This window comes from Aquila chrysaetos, chromosome 2 (assembly GCF_900496995.4).
Source record: "Aquila chrysaetos chrysaetos chromosome 2, bAquChr1.4, whole genome shotgun sequence".
Taxonomy (NCBI): domain Eukaryota; kingdom Metazoa; phylum Chordata; class Aves; order Accipitriformes; family Accipitridae; genus Aquila; species Aquila chrysaetos.
The window spans coordinates 10,623,183-10,645,849 of record NC_044005.1 but is presented as its reverse complement, the minus strand read 5'-3'; the positions used below and the strand labels follow the sequence as shown (position 1 = coordinate 10,645,849).

General features: G+C 42.1%; 1 protein-coding gene across 4 annotated transcripts in view; it reads right to left on the bottom strand.

Moving 5' to 3' along the window:
• Window positions 1–22,667, bottom strand: part of AKT1 (AKT serine/threonine kinase 1) — a 75,072-nt gene that overhangs the window by 35,252 nt on the left and 17,153 nt on the right. The window lies entirely within an intron of this gene.

Here is a 22,667-nt window from a genome sequence, read left to right as displayed (position 1 = left end):
CAGTTTTAAGAACATTCAGTTCATTCTGATACAAACAGTGGAAAAATACAGGCACTGAATCAGATATTGCTAGTGATATTAACCATAAAAATGGGACTTCATAAAAGGTAAACAGCTATGTTTTGTTCTTCCATCTACTCCGATTTCCATTCAAATTCTGCAACATCTGCCTTAAATGCATTTTAAGTTTTAAAAAAATCAGAGCAGATGTCCTATGTATTATTTTTGCTATTGTCATTTTTCATACTGACAAGTGGAGAAATTTTTTTCATTTACATTTTGCAGTGCAAGTATTTTAAACAACAATGGGTAATTTACTAATTAGTCAACTGCTTTATCAAACCAACAGTCACTTTTAGAACATAAGAACATAATTCTCTGCTTAAGTTACATAACATCACTCACTCCTCTCACAACATCTCTAGCATGAAACACAAGATGATGTATCACAATATGAAGGGGAAAACACTGGATGATGTATAACCACCACAAAGAAGAAAATTCCACCTTTTCTTTGTCAAGAGAAAAGATCCCTTGCTCACACTATGCTACTGCTCATCTGAGTAACCTGCACAGGCGACAGTTCCATGACTGTGTTACAGCCACATTCCAAACAGTAGAATAAAGAGTTGATCAAAACCTCAGTTATTTAGTGGGTTTACTGAGTTGGGCTTCAGGGAAGGAAGAGAGGGGTTCCACCTGTGGCTCTTCTGGGTGACTTTGTCAACGTGCCTCAGTTTCCCCCTTTGCTCATTGTCCATCTTGTCATCTTCTGAGGCAGTCTCTCCAGAACCTCAAATAGCTTTAGCTGGATGGTGTCAAGCTAGCCCTCTAGGTCCTACAGGGTCCTGCAGTAATGTTTCTATTCGGCTGAATCACAAAAGCCTCACTTAAGGTGTTATTCAAATCAGGGTACCAGCCACACTTTTCCAACTCTGCTCACCCCAACAACAACTGATTTAAAATTAAAAAAAAGAAGTGGTCACTACAAAGCACCCACAGCTGGGCAGCAGCTATACCCTCCTCCCTCCAGTATGGTTTCTCACTTGTTTGTTCAACATCAAGGAGAGGACGAGGGAGCAGACTAGGAGCCAAGCTTCTTTCTGGTCTGCCACAGCAGGAGCACGCCTGCGCACCCCGTGATGCTGCCCCTGCAGCGGCTGGTACCCAGTGCCCACGGTTTCATCTGCTGGCAAGCTCTTCAAACAACCACCAAGAGCAGTGAGAAGAAAAGACTCCCCAGATTTATTGGCTCTGGCAACCTCCTGCTGCTCTCCTGTTCTCCCAGGCTCCACTCACACCCTCTTTTCCTGCTCCTCGGCTCTCCTCCACCAGTAATTTCTCTCCCAACGATGTGCACCCTGCCCCAGGAACTCCCCTGCAGCTGCTTTGCCTCCTTCCTCTCCCCACAGACCTCCTCTCCTTCTGCAGAGCAGTTTCAACCTGCTTCGGGCACTAGCTGGTGTCTTTTCTTCTCCATTCAGACTCATACTTTTCTCTCCTGCACACAGAAGCACAAGCAACCCCAATGCCCATGCCACTCGGCCATGGGCACGTGCACCCGTAGCTGCTGCTTTCACCTGTTTACCCCTTGATAGGCTTTTAATTTTCTAATCTAAAGCAAAAAACTAAGAGTTACTGAACTGGCGGAGATAGTCACACAGAGCTACATTTCCAACAGCGGCCACGTCTGCAGAAAATATCCATTTACACTGATCAAACAGGGCACAGGGCAAGAAAGATGAGAGGAAAAGGAATGAGCCTTCTCAGTCTTTCTTTTAGAGACGTCTGTTACAGCTGTAAGTGTTACACTAACCTATAAGAGGTTTACAAAAATGTCATCGTCGCTTTAGGAATTTCAGAAGAACTCACCTATAGCTGTCATGCCTTAACATTTATAAGCAAGCTAGTAAATGTGGAAGGTTTTGTTGTCATCATCTTTTTAATTCTGACCTTAATTAAAAGCTGAAAACTTTCTGGGATCAGTAGGAGATTATGAAGCCTTTCACATTTAAATTATCAGTCCAACTCAGCCCAGATCAGTGAGATTACTCCAATCTCATTACTATTAGACCACAGATGTGACTACAGGGACAAGAAGATACATGGCACGCTCAGCCTAGCTCTCGACAAGAGGTTTGTCAGGTAAGCAGGTCGGGGAAGCAGCTGCCCAGACCATCACGATTTTGGAACGCACTGTTACATACCTGACTTGTTGGTATTTTCTTCTCTTGCATAAAGCAGACCCAGGAGACCCAGGAACCATCACATAGCCCTTATCATACCTGCATTTAGGACTAAATCTAGATTGGATGGGACGAAAAATATCTGAAGAGGGGCAAGACACAGAGTTTCCATTTCCCTTACTCCCTAATCTATGCTACACGTCTTCCCCATCAGTATTTACAGAGGAGACATTTATTTCTTGCAGATTCTGAAATTATTATCTGGTTATTTTCAGTGAAGTATGCATAATTTTACACCAAATTACACTGTACTGTCACAAGAGACCCTTCCTCTTAGATTAGATGCTTATGTTTGGCTCTCATACTTTCTTACAGCTTTATTCCACCGATCTGTTTCTCTGTTAGAAACACATCATCTAAGAGATTAATCACATAGTCTTTAAAATGGTGTATTCCATACATATATAGCATCCTCCTCCACACTCACTCTTTCTTCACTCTTTCTGCATGAAAAATCAAGCATTTCGTTACTGCCAGGCATTTTGCAAGGACCATTCTACTTGGACCTTCTCTTATCCACTGCTTTAGCTGGTTCGGGTTCCTGATCCACCTTTTTAATTTGCAAACAAGATTTTAAACTTTTTTCCACATGTCTGGAGCTTGACAAATCCTGTAATATGGCAAGCATACATATTATTGATTATTGCTCTTGCCAAGGACAGTACGAGGCACACTGCAGCATCTGTGGTATAAATTCTATCATATAACACACTGAGGTTATACTTCCGCATCTTGCGGCAAAGTGGCAAGACGTTGCCTGGTGTGTGACTTCCCAATCAGGTATCTATCTGTAAGTACAGTTTTACATTCAAGCCTGAGCAAACTATCGTTCCTCTACAGAAGTTCTGAAACACAGATTCACCAATGCAGTCATCAAGAAAATGTACAAAGTGCATATTCACAAGAAACAAGTTTATATTTTTATGATTAGCTAAAACACTACAAACTTCCTACAACCTGTGAGGACCACATTGATCACAGCAGCAAATCTGAGTATTTTAGGCAGAAAAGGAGTTTGTCAATACAGACAAAAAATAATTATGTGGAACTGCTGGGACAAAGCTGACTGAAAAACATTAACACCTTTTCCTTCCTCTGATATATTCAGTAAGCTGTCATGCCTGAAGAGTGAACTGAGCTGTTTCAATTTTTGCCATGTGTTTTTTGTTCCTGTTGCGGTTTTGTTTTTAAGAATAATAAGCAAGAAGTTACTTGAAGTCACTAATATTAGTAGTTATGTAGTCACACTAGAAGAACTGTACCGAGTACAGTAAATGCAAGCATGTGTGGCAAATTTTATCAGACAACCCTAAAAAAAAAAATAATAATAATGATCCACCATGGAAAAGTGAACAATTTACAAAGCAAAACATTTTTTCCTCTGTGATTCATTGCTTGTGTAATGCCCTGGCAGAGCCTTCTTTGTTTTCAGTAACAGAATGCTAACACTGCAGAGACAGGAAAGTAAAAGCATGGGTTATAAATCCTACATATAAAATCCTGGAACCAAATAGACTCCTCTGTAGCTTGCTAGCTTTATTATTTAAAATCTTTATGTACCATTCTGTTCACTCCAAGCAATTTCCAAATTGCAAAGATTCCCAAACTGTATATATCTGGAAATATACACGAAGATTGTTATAGACCGATTTCCCTTTATTGCCTTGTGTCTGCCCCCACACACTGCACATTAAAATACTTAAACACACACTTAGAATGTAAATCCATCTCATGCCAGAAAAGCTTTTTCACAGTAACACATACTGCAAAGCACGTTTACGCCTGAATATTTCAGAAAAAGTTAAACACAAAACTCTTTTGGTTCATGAAAAGTTAATTCTACTGAGGATTTACAATAATGCAGGGTTAGGTTATTTTCCTCTCTTCCCCACAACAGTATCTCACCGAATCTGGAGCTGTCTACCACTGATAGAGTGTCTAACATCAGAAACAGCTGCCACTCCCTGGGAAGCTCACGGGGTAAGTGGAGAATAATGAGCAGCAAGCACCAGCAGAACAAAAGAAAATCCATCTTTATTTACCAACTGCTGCATGCTTGTTGCTGCATCAAGCTCATTCAAAGCCAACACCACACCCTTTAATTCAGAACAGACTATATTTAAGAAGCCTCTGCCTTTTTTTTTTTTTTTTTAATCAACTCATACATACCAATGGTTTGGGAAAAAAAAAAAAAAATCATTAGGTTAACCAAGTCAGCATCCAATGATACCCTTGATATTTACAAAAGTGCTGGACCAACCATTAACTTTCTTATGCCCCAAAGTAACCAGAACAAGCCCAGGAGCACCAACTGAAAACAAGCTCTCAGTTATATGAAATGCACTCAAGTGGCTACCACAAATCTATGGATAAATAATGCATTAAACTTTCTGCTCTGAGCATCAGAAGTAGCACCATTAATTACAATTAAGGTTAACACTCAAAATATTAGAGCTTTTGAGTTACGCAAGCCTTTTCTACGTTCCCACATGCTTCGAAGATGTACGACATTCCTTGACTGTACAGCCCTGAACCGTCTGAGGGAAACACGAAAGTTATGCCAATCGCAGCGCTAACGTGCCACCGGTCAAAGGCAGAATGACTCACTTCTGAGACTTCAATGGCCACGAGAAGTGGTCTGCATCCTGTCGGCCTAATAAGGTTTCGGTGAAACAGATGCCAGCTTCCTTAAAGACATGAAGCTTTCAGGAGCTGCCATGTCGTGCGTGCTGAAGAGCGGGACAGGGATTTACAGTTAGTTTCTGCCGCTTCAGTAAATAGGGTAAGTGTCCGCTCGCTTCAAAACCAGCAGAAATCAAACCAGATTTGGAAAAAGAAAGCAGGGCTTGAAAACTTGCCTTTGCATTTCTAAAGGACTCGGAAGCAAGCCCTTTCCAAACACAGCGAGCTAATTCTGGATCTTAACGACTTGACACCGAACAATTAAGTCTAGGGTGACCCGAATGAACACTCTCAGTTCAAATATGTTGTTTTTTTTTTTTTAAAATAGCTGCACAGACACCCACCAGGCTGGTGCAGCACTCTTCCCTTCCCTCAACAAACTGTCAAAACAAGATATTTAAACACAGTGCCAGGTTTTCGGTAGCTTGGGGAAAGCAAAAAGAAAAAGAAAGAAAAAAGAAAAGAAAAAAAAAAAAAAAAAGGAGGTTATGCTAATGTCTTTCCCAACACGCTCGCGGAGAGAGAAGGACCTCTGGTTTGTCTGCCTATTCAGAGGCGCAGCGAAGGGGGCCGGTTCTTTGATGATTTTCTTTTTGGCCCCTCTCTGGACGCCTCCTCGGCCGCCGCCTCCAGCGTACAGCTGCGGAGGCGACGCCTGTGCCCTGAATCTCAATGAGGCGACCGGGCCGGCCGCCGGGGCTGCTCCCCGGTGGGGAGGTCGGCCCGCGGCCTGCCCGCGCCAGGCCAACGCTCGGCGGCTCGCAGCCCGGCTCCTCCGCACCTTTCACGGCCCTAACGCGGGGTCCCGCGGTCGCAACGGGCTAATTCGGGGCGCGGCAGATCCGCTCCCCGCTGTATTCTCCGCCGGGCAGCTGGACGGTCGTGCGGTGCGCCGGCGGCCCGCGTGGCCGTGACCGACGTGACTGCCAACAGGTTAAGAAGTAATGCCGCCGCCACCGCCGCCGCCTCCTCCTCCTCCAGCTCGGCTCCGGCTTTTCTAAACCTACTGCCGTTTCTCACGCTCACAGAAAGCTGCGATGCGGGGCACCTGCTTCATTATCATATCTTGGGGGAATCTGGGGAGGGAGGGAAGGAAGAGGGGAGTTGGAGGTGGGGCGAGGGGGGTGGCGCAGCGGTCTGGCCTTCGAGCGACAAAGGGAGCCCCGTGAGGACGACTGCCGGTCACCTGGCACCCCACATCTGTAAATTAACTTCAGAAAGCAGCAAACAGCCTCGGCTTAGCGCTTCCCGCAAAGCTCTATAGGCGCGCTGTGTAGAAAAATAAGCATACTGGAAGCTACCCCTGCCTTGAGTTACACAACAGCGCAGATGGGGAACACCTAACGAAGGCAAGGAATGGGTGCTCTGATTCACAAAGCTTGGGCATGGGAGAGATCAGAAGTCAGATTATGGAGAAAGAAAAACAGATTCTCGCCCAATACTTTCTCCATGCAGGGGATGGACAACTACCATGTTCTCCGATTCCATCTCTGTCCAAGAGTTTGAGATCACCAGCCAACACCACCACTACAGAAGATGACACCTCCCTATTTTTTTATCACTGTATTTCAACTGTATGGTTATGTAAAACTGAAACACAGAGGTTTATCTTTTTTTTTTTTTTTTTGCTGAATTTCAGTTTAGAAGGTCAAAAATGTTGCCATATTGCTTACAGCAATCAATTTAAGCAATACCAGATATTCCCAAAGGAGCGAAAGAGAATTAATCAGCATGTAAAAAACTCCTTACTCCTACCTTTGGCACAGCTTAGTCAGGCTAGTCCTAACCTACAGCTGTCTCCAGTGGGAGAAGATGTAAATGAAGTTTCATTAAAAACAGCAGTTTTAAGGATAGCTACATAAATTACAGGAAAGTATAAAGCGATTTCTTAAGCTATGCTGAAAACAATCTTGGAGTGAATTGCATCTCCGCTACCTCATGGTGGGAGCAAAAGGACTTAAAACTACCACGAGGTGTCCAACATAATTAGAGAAATCTCTTCTGTAATATGATCGCAAGCAACTACAGCATTTTAACAAAATAAAACATTCCTGTAACAGAAAGTGCCATCACGTATTCCTCTGCTTTTGACAGGTGCCCAACTCACTCTCGTTTTTATAAATAAATAAAAATGACAGAGGAGGTGTCAGATTCACTGAACTGAATTAAGCATGCTTGGAACAATTATTTCTCCCCAAGTAATTTTTACCTTGATGCTATAATGGAAAATAGCACAAGCAGCTAACAAGGCACTTAAGCTAATAAGTCTCTGCAACTTTTTAAATATCTTCCCTTAGAGAGGGAAGGTACCTACAACTATTCCTCGAGCTCAATCTGAAGTCAATACAATCAGTATTTCTGCAAATCAGGCTCTTAAATACACCGAATGTATTTATATAAAGGGTGTGCCTTAATCCTCCAAAGATTTTATGAACTCTACTAAAAATACAAAGAAAAAAATCCAAACCAAAACACCAAACACACCACACCCTGGTGTATTTCAACAAGGAAGGGCTTTTCTAGACATCATCTAAAAGCTGATTTAATTATTTTACCTCTTAGCATAAGCATCCTTAGCCATGACTCTTGCATTTATCTGAACACATGCCTTATTTGAATATGACATACCCAGTTTTGTTCTTCACTAAATCCTGTCTAGAGACTGACAGATAGTGTAGAGAAGGGACAAAGCAAAGAAACACACACAAACCAAAGCTCTTCCAGAGATTAAACAAAGTCCGAAAGCACAGTTTTAGCTTGTATTCCTAGGGCTGCCTACACAGAGTACGTTCAGAAAAAGCATCGTTAGTTGCTTAAAAATTGATTTTTAGGTCCCTTCCCCCACTCTGCCCCATTGAAAAAAGATTCAAGAGCCAAAGACTCAGGCGAGAGTGAATTTTTATGATGCATTCATTTGCTTTGTGAACTTTAAACCTGAAAAGTACTCAGCAGAGGCTCCCCATTAAAATCCCAAAGTTGGTGAAGCTGAGAGGTGAGCTGGTAGCTTCAGGGGTAGATGCACACGGGAAAGCAAGAGCAGGGGAGGGAAAAAGCAGGATGCAGCCGCGCAGAAAACATCAGCGGCGAGGACTCACGAGCCCCTGGCTTGGTCTTCTAGGCTCCCATTACTAGATCATTGTGTCATTCACAAAGCGAATCAAAACCTCAGGGAATTGTAAAGAAATGGTGAAAAAAAGGCTAAGGGACATTAGGGGAGATTTATGGAAACAGCAGCTTTTCTAAAATAGATGATATGGACCAACTTCAGAGGCGGTTTGAAATGGGAAAAAAAGCTCTATTGGTAAAAACTAAGCTGCAGAACATGGACTTTTATAAATAAGCAATTTATGGAGGGTTAAGAAATTAACACATCATATTGTTATCCTTTAGCTTCTGGGTTTGAGTCCTAATTTTCAACATAAATACACAGAGTTGTTTTAGGCCACTTACAATGAAAGCTCTACCAGTAATTGTGTGATCACACTGTGCATCAGGAAATTTCTTAAAAGTGCCAAGAAAAAAAAAAATCAATGCAGAATTTTAAGCATGTTTATACAAACAGTTACTGGGTAAATATTTCATAGAAAGATGCATAAAAGCCAAGTTAAGCAAATATTTCAATGGCAAAAATAAGCAGCAACATAAAAAAAGGGGTGTGCTGTTTATATGGCTGGGGCTAATTTGGATTTCCCTTCTTCATCTCATCACTAGCAAGTCTGAAAAACCCTGGAGGGGCACACAGAGACCACGTTAGTTTCTAATAAAAAGTTTCATTTATCTTGAGCCATTTAATGGCCATCAATGGAAAAATTACAAGCACTTCCCAGAAAGCAAGTTCTAATATTTGTTATCATGGCAACCTCCTGGTTACGCCTCCAAATTTAGTACTCCGCAGATAACTTTTACTGAGTCACTACCCCAAACTCAGCAATGAAAGTCTCCACCAGATAACAGGAGTGCCTGCCTCAGTTCAGAGGAATTTTGCAATATAGTAACTTAATTCCATACTGAAAATTTATTAAAGCAACTTCACCACTGGGTAACCTGAGAGCAAACAGCCACCGTAGCTGTGGTGTTAAGCTTAGCCAAGTAACACAGGCATAAGAAACTTTGCCAAGGACTTTTGTGCCTTGGACTGAGGTGTGTTGTCACTGTAAAGCAGAGCACAATCCACGCTGCTGCCTCAGCAGGGTTATGGGCTCAGTTAGACACACTTCTGTCACCCTAAACACTACTAAAATTCATTTATTTTCACAATATACAGTAAAAATATTGAGTCTCAATATAATCAAACAGCAAAATTCCTGCTGGATTTCAGTGGTACCACAAATTAGCCCTGTAATTTGGAAATATACGCATATACTGCTAAAAACAAATATATATAATAGTGACTTATTTTTTGAAACCCAAAGTCATCTATTATAGTAGACTCCTCATACCTCTTCCTCACAGCTCCACACTCCAGGAGAGATGCATTCCAGTCAGTCACACGAAAATCTGTTTCTTACATAAGAAGGAATGAAATAAAGACCCACCTACCTTGACATAGTTACCATGAATTAATTTTCATGTTGCAACAGCATCTTGGTATATTAAAGCCACTTTTCATTTTTAAAAAAGTATCAAAAATGAAAGTTATACACCACAGAAGTGAAAAGCAGGTGGGCACAGGAAGATGGGAGCTTGAATTACACTTTCCAGCTTGCAGTGCCCTATACTGTTGTTTTGGGAAGACATGGCAAAAATTCCAATCTCCTCTTTTAAAACTGCTCCTATTCCCAGGGGAAAAACAAACACCACCCCCTACCCCCAGCCAGCCCTAAACTGACACCAGTTTCCATGGGTATCAAACCTGGGACCTGGCCCACCAGATTCTCAGAGGTCAGGGACTGCTGCATCAGCCCAACCTCTCCACCGCATCTGATTTTCCAAGCACAGTGCACCACGCGACTGCTCCTCACCATGCACATCCCCTCTACCACCTGAATCCTAAAAGCCTTGTTCTATAACTGAGCACAGTCTGCTCTCTGTAGTTCATCTTCCCACTCCTACTAGCATGTCCCCAAAGAACAGAAGCAAAACAAACACGAAACACATCCCTTGCCTAGCTGTGTTACAGCTACCCTTCAGGTTTGTAGAACTTGCAACAACTACAACAGCTGTCCAGGAGAGTTTTGATTCCCACACTTTAAGCATAACACCAGAAAGCCATAAATAAAGCTTTAAACTCATATGAGTTGGTTTTGGGTTTGGTTTTTTTTTTTTGCTTTGTCTTGTTTATAAAATATTTGGGGGAAAAAAAAAAAAAAAAAAAAAGAGAGAGAAAAAACCCTACAGGTCACCTGGGGTAATGTTCCTGAAGAAGGTCATCTGGGGCCATGTTCATGCCTCAGGAACTTCTGCAAAGGAAGGTACATGCACACATACAGAAAACCCTGCATGCAAACCCTGCTTTGTCGTTCAATGCTTAGCGCATGCTCTGGTTACAGCGTTTTCTTCAACTGGTCCCTGATCTGACACTATCAGCTCAGGTGGCAGCTGCAAGGGGCTCCTCTGCTGCCCCAGGGGTCAAGCCAAAAGCAAGGCCACCCTGAAAACCCTGCTGCTGCTGCCAACAAGGCAGGAGGGGAGCAGGAGGAGAAAGGGGGAGAACAGAGGCATCTTGTGGAGGGGGAAGAGCGAGGTAAACATAAGCCAAGATGTGGCTACCGTAATTCTGGCTGGAGTCTGCTGCATCAGAGAGGTGAATGCCGACAAAGGGACAAGCCGGGGTGTCCCCGGTGCTGGGTCTCTGCTGGGCAGGGGGGAAGGCACTGGGCTGCTGAGAGCACAGGCAGGGCAGGGAGAGGTGGCAGCTTCAACCCTCACCCCAGGCCACACCAGCTGTGCCTGTAGCCATCGCCAGTCCTGGTCCTGGTCCTGGTCCCGGTCCTGGTCCCGTCCCAGGACCAACGGGGGCAGCTGGAAGGGCAGGTTGTGCCCAGCCCATGGGGAGAGTACTGCTCCCCATTCAGGACCTCATTCTTGAAACATGGCCAAATCCGAGCAAGTTTAAATAGCAAAGCTACATCCTTTAAATACACACACACACACGTACGTACGTTAAGCAGAGCTAACACAGAACCTGGCCATGAGCACACATCGCTGCACTGACCCTGCTCCTTCACAGGCAGAGCCAACGCTCACAGTGAAATCTTCCAAAAGTCAGGCTGGCCACAAAGACTCAGCCCACCCCCTGGTCTGGGGAAGCTATAAAGTTTAGATTATTCCCAAATTAATGCTTTTATGCATTTATTTCCCCTTCGCCCTCCATGCTGTGAGAAAACCATTTTAACATCAGGATTACAGTTTCAGTATCAAGCTAAGAGACAAAAAATCTTTCAAAAAAAGCAGTCACTGCACACTTGCAGTGGCTAATCTGCAATTTTCATTTATCCACAGCACACTAAATGAGTCTTTGTAGTGGGCAGGCCTTCTTGCAAATTACGGTTTTCTAAACAAAGCCACGCTTGGGTACAGAAATTGGAAGGTACAGGTAACACCCTCTCCTTTAAAACAAAAAACGAAAAAAAAAAAGAGAGAGAACAAAGGACCCACGTGAAAATTACCATCCTGATATTATATTTGGTGATAAAATTGCAGTTCAACTAGAAAATTAAGTACACACCAGTCCACTACTGGGTCACTGTCATTGGTTTGAGAATAAGTTTTTCTACATACTTTTCCTCCCCTCACCAGAGAATCCAAATTTCCTAGTTTAATCATCTTCCCTTTTCCAAAAGAAATGGGAGTCTTTTTAAGACATTTAGTTATTTAATCACAGGGGCAGTACAAGATTAAAATGGATTAGAAAAATTAATCCAAACTAAATGTCTCCTTTATGAGAAAGTTTCCCAATGAACCTTAAATCAACAGGTTCCCAATTTCAGGTATAAAATCTGATTGAAACTCTGCTGCTTTGAAAAACTACTGCTTTCTCCTGCTCCTCCTTACTAAAAATGCAGGCCAAATTGCTATTTCCATAAAGATATATGTCCAATATTGACAGGAGTTCTATGAAAAATTCTTGATGGCCTGAAGGGATTCTTGTACTTAACCCAAAGGCAAAATTTACAGTAATTTATCATACAAGAATGAACTGCTCTGCAGATCAGGGCTCCTGTTCCATGCTGCAGTCAGAATTTCTACCAAATGGGGGGGGGGGGGGGTGGTGGGGGTGGGGGTGGTGGTAATTAAATAGCTTCATTTGCAGTCCTCAATTCTTTGCACCTAATTCATGACAGCACACAGGATAGAGAGAAAGGTAGTTATGGCACCCTATACACTTTGCATTTCATCGGGTATGCTTCCCTGTCTTAGTCTTTAAAAAGGAAACTGTAAACAGTAAGCTGCAAAAAGATTGATGATGAAACAGCAAAAGACAGACAGGGGTGAGGGAAATAAAAGGAATTAAAAAAATGGGGTTTAGCATTACAAACATCAAAGCCTTTTAAAAAGAAGAGATCCAGCCATATTTTCCCCCTTCCTTTGTACTGAAGTTTAATAAACATTTTCTCCAAGTTACCAATTTTGAGAAAATCGCTGGATAAACACTTGTGTTAACCCAGTTACATGGCTCAGTGCCAAATGTAATGCCAAACTTCCCAGTTGCAAAACGAGCTGTTTTTACACACCAAAGTAACCACGCAGCAGGCCTGCCGAGCCTGAAGACAGCTGACAGAGATGACTGTTGCTGTCCCCCCATTGCACCGACATCCATCCAAATACCAACATCTGCTGTGCTACAATTTACTTTTTACACAACATTTAGCAAAACAGTGCCTCTGACTGCAACATCATTAAGGAAGTAACAACAAATAAATCGCAAAGTCCCATCAGACAATTGTAAAATTAAAGCATAGTTTGTCTTGCATACAGTGAGCTTTAGTTCAGACGTATTGGACTTCAGAAATAATAAGCATTAGAATCTGTATTCTTTTATTAAACACACAAGACAAAATTCTGTAAACCATGACAGGCGTAATCCATCATTACAGTGAAAATTAGAGTTTTGAGGATATTGACTTGACTCAATAGGCAGAGAAGCAGATGCCTGCGAGGCAGCCTGGCCTGCCCAGTACTGTCGCAGCAACCCAGACTACTAACAGGATTACACTGTGCCTGGAAGTCTAAGAAGCGCACTCTCAATTCGGGGCCTGCTCCTTTTCAAACACCCAGAGTGCATATTTGTGCTTACGAAGTAAGGAATTAATGTGCCTAAAAACTGAAGTGCCCTTTTCTCTAAAAGCAGGACAAAGCACAGGGGCCAAGGCAATCGGATGCCACCCCACAGAGGTGAGGTGGCAAGGCAGGCTCCAGGAGTCCCGTTCCAAATTCATAGCCTGGAAGTTCAAACTGGGATTTAGGCTCCTAAGTGAAAGCCAGGTTTGGTCAGTGGTTCCACTGTACTGCCCAACATGTTTCGCATCACAGAAGTCCCTACATAATCTGGTGTCCTCCAATTAGCTGTCCTTCACACCTGCGTCACCCAGGGTGCTGCAAGTCAAAATGGGGCAGCGCTGCCACCCTGACACTGCCACAGGACTTGGGCTTTCATCGGTACACATGTAAGAGACGAGAAAAAAAGGAGAATTTTAATCTTTAAAACTGTGACCAGTTTTCAAAACCAATTCTTTCTTCCTCCTGTCCTGAAGTAATTCTATGAATGCAAAAATAAGAAAAAAAAAATTCTCACTTTCTTTTGAAAAACAGATAGCGAATGAAAAGTTTCATCAAGAAACAACTTGAATTCTGTTAGGCATCAATTAAGGGGCTTTCCCTCAACCTTTCCGCTCCTCATCACCACCTTTAACACAACCTAAACATCGCTGAAGCTACAAAAAGTGACTTTTTTGTGGGAACACTCCCCCGACATCTCCAGACAATGTGTCTGTCAGGAACAAACAACATACCCAACACTCAGCTCAAGATACAAGAACTTGGCAGGCTGTATCTCAAAGCAGTTTCACCAAAACAATACCATTTCCCTCAATCCCTATCAGCGTAATAGTGGAAGACATATTTCAGATAACATTGGCAGCAAACATTTTGGTAAGTTCAGTGGACATTCTTTATCCAATTCACAGATAAAAAACAGTCAACGTCCATGGCTAGATTAAAAAGAGTGCTTAATTAATTTTGTGCTTAATTCATGCTAAAGTCAAGGGGTTAGGCACTTAAATACTTCTGGGGGTTTTGGCCAATGTTGATTTGTGTCAGACTTTATGTATATATATATATATATATATATGACCATCATGGGACCCAGGAGAAGCCGTGCAAAGCACAACCTATGCTTAGATCCTCTCCCGAGCAGGGATATAGAGGACAGTTTTCTCCGTGCTAGCTACTACATGTTTGCACAACAGGAGTCAAGGTCCATCGGAAACTTATCTGAAGAGTTACTCCTGCGCAAACTTTAGGTCCAACCTCTGATTCAGAACTGAAACACTGTTTGTCCATTTATCCCCTGGCACGGTTGGCTTTTTGTCAGACAGATGTATGCCACATGCAAGTTATTTCCCAACCTCTCTGCTCCACCTCCCTCCACGCACTCTGCACACACTCTGACCCCTCAGCAAATGTTGTAAGAGAGGAGGAAGTGTTTCTGACAGTTTGCATACTCTTCACAACAATTTTATTGCGGGGTATAAATGTTCTCTCCTGCCCCCCAACCCTCCTTCTAATGAGACAAAGCAAAACAAACAAAAAAATCCACCACTTCCCAAACAACTGGATGCCCTAAACCCAGCAGCAGGAAAGGAAAGGAAAGGGGAGGGAAGGGGTGGAGAGGAAAGGACAGAGAGGATGGATTACACTGAAGTTATTTTTGTCCTGTTCAAGTGGATGGGCAGAGGCAACTAAATATAGAATTTATCAAAGCAGGTGAACAAGGAAGATGACATGAGCCACATATTTCAAGGAGCAAGCAATAAACGAAGTACACTCCTACCTCCTGGCCCGAAAAGCTCCCAAAAAACACACTTCAATTTGCATGAGTGAGATTTGATTGAACAAATATTCAACTCACCACAGCCTTCCCTTTGGACATGTGACAATGTAAATGTTAAGCAGATAGGTTTCCTGCCTCTTACCTGCTCGTACTATATATAAACACGTACTACGAAGTCCATGTTAGAATGGAAAGAGGTTTGCACTCTTCTGTGGTGTCTTGGACAGAAATTCTTCTGAAGAAAGTATGTTTGCATGTACAGCTGGGTAATACAGCACCACTTGAAATCAAACATTAAGGAATGTTATGTTGTCAGTGGCAACACAAAGGATGTGGTTTCTATGAAATTTAACCAGTTATGTCAAGGACAATTGCTTTCTTCTGGTCAGACTGCAGCCCATGGCTTGCTCAGAGTAACTGCTACAGTAGTTTGAATTTCACAAGTGAAAATCCATTCATACATATTAATTAAACCAGTTATGTCAAGGACAATTGCTTTCTTCTGGTCAGACTGCAGCCCATGGCTTGCTCAGAGTAACTGCTACAGTAGTTTGAATTTCACAAGTGAAAATCCATTCATACATATTTTTAACTCCTTCCAGGGTCTGAGTGAGTCTGTGAAATGCACTGGGTGGCTGTTGCCAGAAGCATGTACTCCATTCAGTCACTGTGAGCAGCCCACGCTGGCAAACACACGAGTAGCAAGTCTCACCCAGGCTCTTGAGCTCTCAGAGCCTGCAGCCAAGGATGCAAACAATAGTATTTAGCAAGGACGTTAAGTGCTTTGCTGGTATGCACGTAGTAGTGAGCAAGGAAACATTCAGAGAAAAGACATGGCACCACTCAAACCATGACATCAGTGGAAGCCACACTCACATCAGTGCTGTAACCTACCACTGGGCTTAAAGAACAGAAAGCTTTTATGCAGAACATTTCCCTTCTATCTGTGCTCCCAGTTACCACAGTATCCAAGAGCCCCACAGCCTGAGATGCATTTGTCCTCACAACATCCCTGTGAAGTAGGGAAGTGCTGTTATCACCATGTTACAGATAGGGAACCAGGGCACAGAGAGATAAAAATAACCTTATCTGAGATGATCATATAGGAGGAAGTTTGTGGCAGAGCAGGGGAGGACAGGCTTCGATTCTCGGTTCCAGGATGGTACTCTAATACACCAGCCACCTCTTAAGCTTCTAGATGCTCTGCCTTCAGTTTGACCAACCTACCGATCTCCCCTGCGCAACAAGGAATGGGGAATGCCTATGACTTTTATTAAGAGCATTTCCAGCCAAGCAAAAATGGAAGAGGGTATCAAATGCAGGCATTGTTTGCATTCAGAAGTCCAAATCTGAACAAAGACAACAATTTCCAAAATAGTCAGCACTATCCTGGTATTGTGGGAAAAGGAAGGAAGAAACATCAAGTTTTCAAAGTAGAAAAATAAAAAAAATTCCACGGCAGCTCATAAGTACAATTTTAAAATAATTAATAAAAGTTTTAATAGGAAGCTGGTATTAGACATGCATCCTTCAAGAACCTCCCCGTTCTGGAGATTTGAGGCTATAAAACAGTAAGAAATAAAAAAATCCCTTTGGAACTACAGCTATCTCATTTCAGACACAGATCTAAACACAGATCTGATGTAGTTCCATATGGAGACCTTGGCTCCAAACTTCACACAACAATCTTGTCTCAGATAAAACAAATTCCAGAGTCTGGAGACTGCTCAAGGTTTCCCATTTCTGTCTGAGCCAGACTTCAACCCTGCCCTTGAAGGCTCTCTTTTCTAAGTGAAATGGCACATCAGGTCCAAAATTTACTCTGTCCTTTGGAACTCCAGTTTCAGCCATCTAGAGCACCAGTAGCAAAATAAGCTTCTACAACTTAAGGGCATTCATAAAGCAGCATTTCATGTCACCTATTTGAGGTGACTATTATCCTGGAACAAACAGCATAGATCCATCACCCCATGGATCACCTCATTTATCGAGTCTGACTCCAAAAGGCGGCTGCTCATAACAGCCAAAGGACGACAGACCACCACTAAACCATCACAAATAGGCCTTGATGAAGGACACTGTCACTATACTGATTGGGACAAAGGAAGAAATTTATGAGTTGATACTAGCTGAGGGCACCAGATCAGCCATGCTCAGCTTCCAGGTTGCCTCTGCTATCAGTAGACCATCTTACTAACCACTGCTGATAACCTGGACCTTATTGCTCAGGCCTCTACTTTTATAACAAGCTGTTGCTGTAAACTTCAGCCACCAGTAACTCAACGTGAATCTAAAGCACATCTCCTCTGCCATGGTCAGAGTCTCAAGGAGCTGCAGCCAACCAGCTACTGCTGAAGGTGACCATCAAAGCACCTAATTCAACTTCCATCAGTGACATAAAATAACTGAAGCCTTGCTTGGAAAGGACCAGAAAGAACAGAGCCAGTCCCACCACACATCCTGCTACCCCTATTTCTCCCCCTTCTTTTACACCAGGACTACAAAAGGGTGAAAAAAAGGCTGGGATGAGGTTAGAAACATTTCTGACAGCGAGCCTCACTGCAACAACAGCCAACCAAACAAGCAAAAGCAAGCAAGCTCCCAGCAGTTTCACAGCTACATAGCAATCTTAGTAAACCAGGCATTCTAGTAATTAAAGCAAAGAGCAACTTTTGGTTCCAAAGCACAGACCCAGAACACTAAAAACAAGTAGTAAATTAGCAAGGTTTGTTATTATTCCATGTTTTGAACCTTTTCCTTGGAAAATCCCAAGTTCTGTATTTGAACAGATCAGCCAACACTAAAAAATGAAAAGGCCTGTTGACAACAGAGGAACTGCTACTTATCTTCTGTTTCACAGCCATCACAAGGAATATCAAAACTAAAACCAAGCACCTCTACCAATGGGGTTGTTATTCTCCTTCAAAATCAGGCTGGGCTTTGCATGAGATTCCCAATATCAAACCGGTCAAGAAACACAAAATCACAGAATACTTTATGTTGAAAGAAGCCATTAGAGGTGATCTGGTCTAATTGTCCACTCAAAGCAGGGCCGTTCAAAACACTATAAAAGAAATCCTAACACTTAGTAGTACATGTAGGTAATTCAGGAGAATTATAAAAACACAATGGTAAAAAATAGAATGAATGTAACTTTATCAAACTGCAACTTTCAAATCAAATTTGAGGAACAAAACCTCAAGTCTGCTTGGCCATGTGCCCTCATTTTTAATCACCTTGCCTCCAGTAACTGGTTTGATGATTTTAACAGTCAGCAGAAAGACGATTATCAATAAACATTGTGCATGTACTGGGCATAAAAAGGAGAAATGAATTCTGTGTTCCCCCATGTTTTATTTCACCACATGAATGATGAAAGATACAGCACAGGATTGTACACAGTCAAAAAGGTACGCACAGTCTCTGAAGCATGAACATGTACCTACAACCACACATCCTGTTGTGTGTCATTCCACTTCTAAAATGGTCCCTAAAAAGAGAAAAGTCTCCAGAAACATGAGGTTTTGCCATAAGCACACCCAGTCTAGTTGCAGGAGTAAACAAACCTCTCCAAGACACCACCAAGAGCTGTTGTAAAGTAGCCCATTCCTAGTAGCCTGGAGCAGGTGCTGAGAAGAAAGCTTTCCTCTGGCCACATGGAAGAAGATTCCTTAAAATGGGAAGAAAACTTCGTATATACTGGTTTTTGCACATTCCTGCCAGTAACCTGTGAGAGGATTAACACAAAAAACTCCCAAAACAACCACAAAAAAAATCCACAAAAAACCAGCCCTCAAAAATGCATAAAACTTGTCACAGTAAATCTGATCTCCCCCCCCCATTTTAGATACAGCTTTCTGTAACATAATGATTTGTATTACTGCAGTACACTGCAACTTCAGATACACATCTGGAGCTGAGCCACCTGCTGTACAAATAAAACAATGAGACAGTCCTTGTTCTGCAGAGTTTATTGTCACAGGACAGGGACAACGGAAGGCCAGGCAGATAGACACACAAAAAAAGGGGGACCAATACTGGGCATCGCAGTGAACAGCAGTCTCAGTACACATGCACTGCAAGTTCGTCAAGGCCTTTTATAAGCAACACAAGGAGCGAGAGCTTTTAAAGAGGATAATAAAGCAGTACTGCAGCTGTTTACAGGGACCATTTCCCAAGTGTGAAAGGGTAGCACAAGAGAATGCACAGAGTGCTTGCTTGCCCCCATGTTGTAGTCACAGTAGAGAGACATGCTAGGCTAACTGGAGGCAGAAGTTAACATCTTAATAGCAAATTAGAGATGGTAAAAATAGGTATGAAAAGCAAAAGCAGATGGTTTTGCAGCTCAATGCAAGAGGAACTAGTAGATAGCAACAAAGCAGCAGCCCAAAGAACGAGCTTTGCCCTGTTCAGAGCAGCACTCTGAATGGGACAAGGTTACATGCCAAGCATACAAAGATGCAAGATGATGCAAACCTTAGAAAAGTATATTCCCCCCCTCCATGTTTTGCTTTTGTTTTCTATTTTCATGAATAACAGTATACTCCAACAACTACTGCAGCTTTGAAAATATCAACTACTTTGAAGATCAAAAAATACAGTCTCTGCAATCTGGTTATATTTGCTTTAGAGCTGAGACAAGTCACTATTTCAGAAAGAAATCTGGCCACCTGCTGCTCTAAGCAGAGAAGGCAGTATACATGTAAAATCATGCTTTTCTCCGAAATAACAACTGATATTACCCAGGAAACACAGACTAGACTGGGAAAAAATGCATTAACTCCAAATGGCACAGTTATGCTGAAGTGAATTGTACATGGCTGGCCAGTAGTCTTCACTCAGTTGTCACAGGTTTGCTCATCTTAAAATCATTTTATGTTATTCCCGATGAACAAGCTAGTACAGCCACTTTAGACCTCTGGCTTACTTTCAAGTCAGAGGGTAGATACCACTAAGGCTGGGACATCCCAATAACTCAGGCATTTAAAAAAAAAAAGTTATAACAGTTATTATGGAAGGATGAAACACCTGCAGTACAAAAGGTTCCTATTGCAGCAAGAACAGCACATTCTAACCCAATAAAAGCAATCACCAAGTCCAGTCCTAGAGCTCGCTTGGGATCAGATCAGTCTACGCCAATGACAAGGTGCAAGTTTTAAGCAACTGCTCTTAATGCAGCTGAGCCACCACGGCTGAAGAGAAGAAGCTGCTCCACTGCATCTGTCTTTAACAGGTCTGTCCACTATGTGCAAAATGTAAGGCCAGATTTGGCTGCTACATCTTTGCAAGCCCACTGCGTAAGGGGGGAGAATTAACCCACCTTGTAAAGGCAACAGTCCAGAGGAAAAATGCCTCGTTTTACCTGAATGTGCTGAACCTGGCAAGCGCTGACAGTCAGGGAACACACAGAACCCTTTAAAAATACACAACATCATTTATTACACTGGGACAGTACTTTGTGTTGCACAATCCAAGCTTTTGTTTCAAGCAAGAAAATGTTTTCTAAATATTTTGTCACCATGACAGTCTAGCCTTGGACTCGAATTCTGCCCTTGGTTACTCAAGAAAACCCCTGTGAAGTCAACTGTGTTGTAAAGCTTGTTGCCGCGTCCCGGGCCTCGGAAGGCTCACCTGGCAGTGCAGCTACCGGCGTCCTGTCGGCCCTCTGTGCTCTGTAAGGCCCTCTCATCCCAAGCTATTTTGCCCACTCACAAACTAAACCATTCAACGTAAGATCCGTGTGAAGAAACAACAACGAATGTAAGAGGAAGACTGTTTTGCAGCTAAGAAATACTAAACATCTCCCCGACAGGTTCAGCTTTATCCCAGGAATACAGGCAAAACAAAAACCATTCCCAAGATAGCAGAATGAAATATTTTAAATACATGGAGAAAGAGAGACATAGAAAAACACCCCAGCTTTGAGGGCCCTCTTCCAAGTAAAAACATTTTTTTCAGGGACATAAATTTGGCAAACTAAATCTGAGCAGATACAGCCTAAGTCCACAGCACAGCCCCAAACAAGCAGTGGAGAATTTCTGTATGACTCAGGAAGCCCAAGGAAGACTTCTGCAGAACAAGATCAACAGGGTGTTTATATACAACCAACAGCGTCATGTGAATGGGCAGTTTAGTTTGTTAAATGAATGTTTGCATTGTCATTTAAAAAAAAAAAAAAAAAAAAAAAAACACCAACACCCTCCATTCCACACTTACAAGTTTCCAGCATTAAAAACATAGCAGGGGAAGGAAGTACTCCAGCAGCCAAAATTTACAAATTCTTACCATAACTTTGGCACAGTAAACTTCTCCAGTGTCACAAAGGCCTATTCTTCAGGGGGCTTGGTTGCCTTTTTTTTCAGGACTAATCCACATGTGAAGGCTATTAAACAACACACAAAATGCCAACAGAAGCATAAACATGCACACTTTTTGTGCATGCATGTGTGTTTTCAAAGTTTTATCTGTCTTTCCTTACACAGAAAGATACCTAGGAACAGCCTGGAGGCAGGTATTTCTGCTTTCTCTCTTTTTACTAAGTGAAGGTCAGTAAGGTTTTTCCCTTCCCCCCAAAAAATGACAATGCTATTTTATTTTAATTCATTCAAATTGGTGACAGAGATTCATTCTCATGAGTTGCATTCAGCAGCCAGGTTTCAAGAATTTAACAAGAAAAAAAAAAAAAAAAGATTTTGGTATGGGGAGGGGGTGGGCTGTTTGCTTGTTTTACTAGAAAAGAAATTCCTAACAGTAACCTTTTAATTGTTTTAGAGGCACCTTACCAGAACCTCAAAGAAAATGCTAATACTCTAAGTTACAATCGGCATTTCTGCACTGCAAAAACAAATCCACGCTCTGAAAGTCAGCACTTTTTCCTCTTATTATCTGAAGCTATATAAAAGCCCTAAGATAGATTTGAAAGAAATACAACAGAAAATCCTGCCTGATCTAAATACATAGAGCTAAATTTATCTTTCAGTTTTCGAAACACCGCTTAAGAGATTGAGCATTTAGAGTTCTATTCACTGGCTAGAAAAAAGCCAAATGGTACATTTTAAAAAACTGACTTTGAAATATTGTTATGAGAACAGGGACAAGCAATGTAAACCCTAAAATTCTGTGGGTCTTTGTATTCACGATTATTGTCACAAACTAAAAGGCTCATATTCCCTACTAAGCAAACATTTACAATTAAATCCATTCTGCACAAGGCATTTGCATTTTGAGATAGAACAGTCAGTTGTTCAGCTGCTGTGATTTAGATGGATTGGTTCATTATTGCTGCAGTTCGTTTTCAGCTACACTGTATAACAAAGGGGTGCCAATGTAGTCTTGAATGGCTTTAAAGCTAAGTATGCTGGTATTCTTCCATGATGATGTAATTTAACTATCTCCCCATCTCTCAGATCAAGATTATCTTGACTTTACAGGCTAAACTTCAGCAAAAACGACAGAAACAAGCTGTCACAATAGTGTTCAATAGGCAATATCTCTCCAAGTCAGCTGAAGGCTGTTGCTGGCAAGTTTGCAGTGATTTTCCATGTATGAAAAAGTAATTTTTCCTGAATTCTTACTTAGAAAAATACTTCTCTTATGCAAGTAACAAGGCAACTTCGACTTCCACACTGGAAGATACATCAGTTATATACCTTCGAATGTTCATGCTATAGTAAAAATGAATCTGTACCAGAAAAGACCTAGAACTACAATGATCTCTGATGTGAAGAAAATTTCAAGTTGAAAAAGTC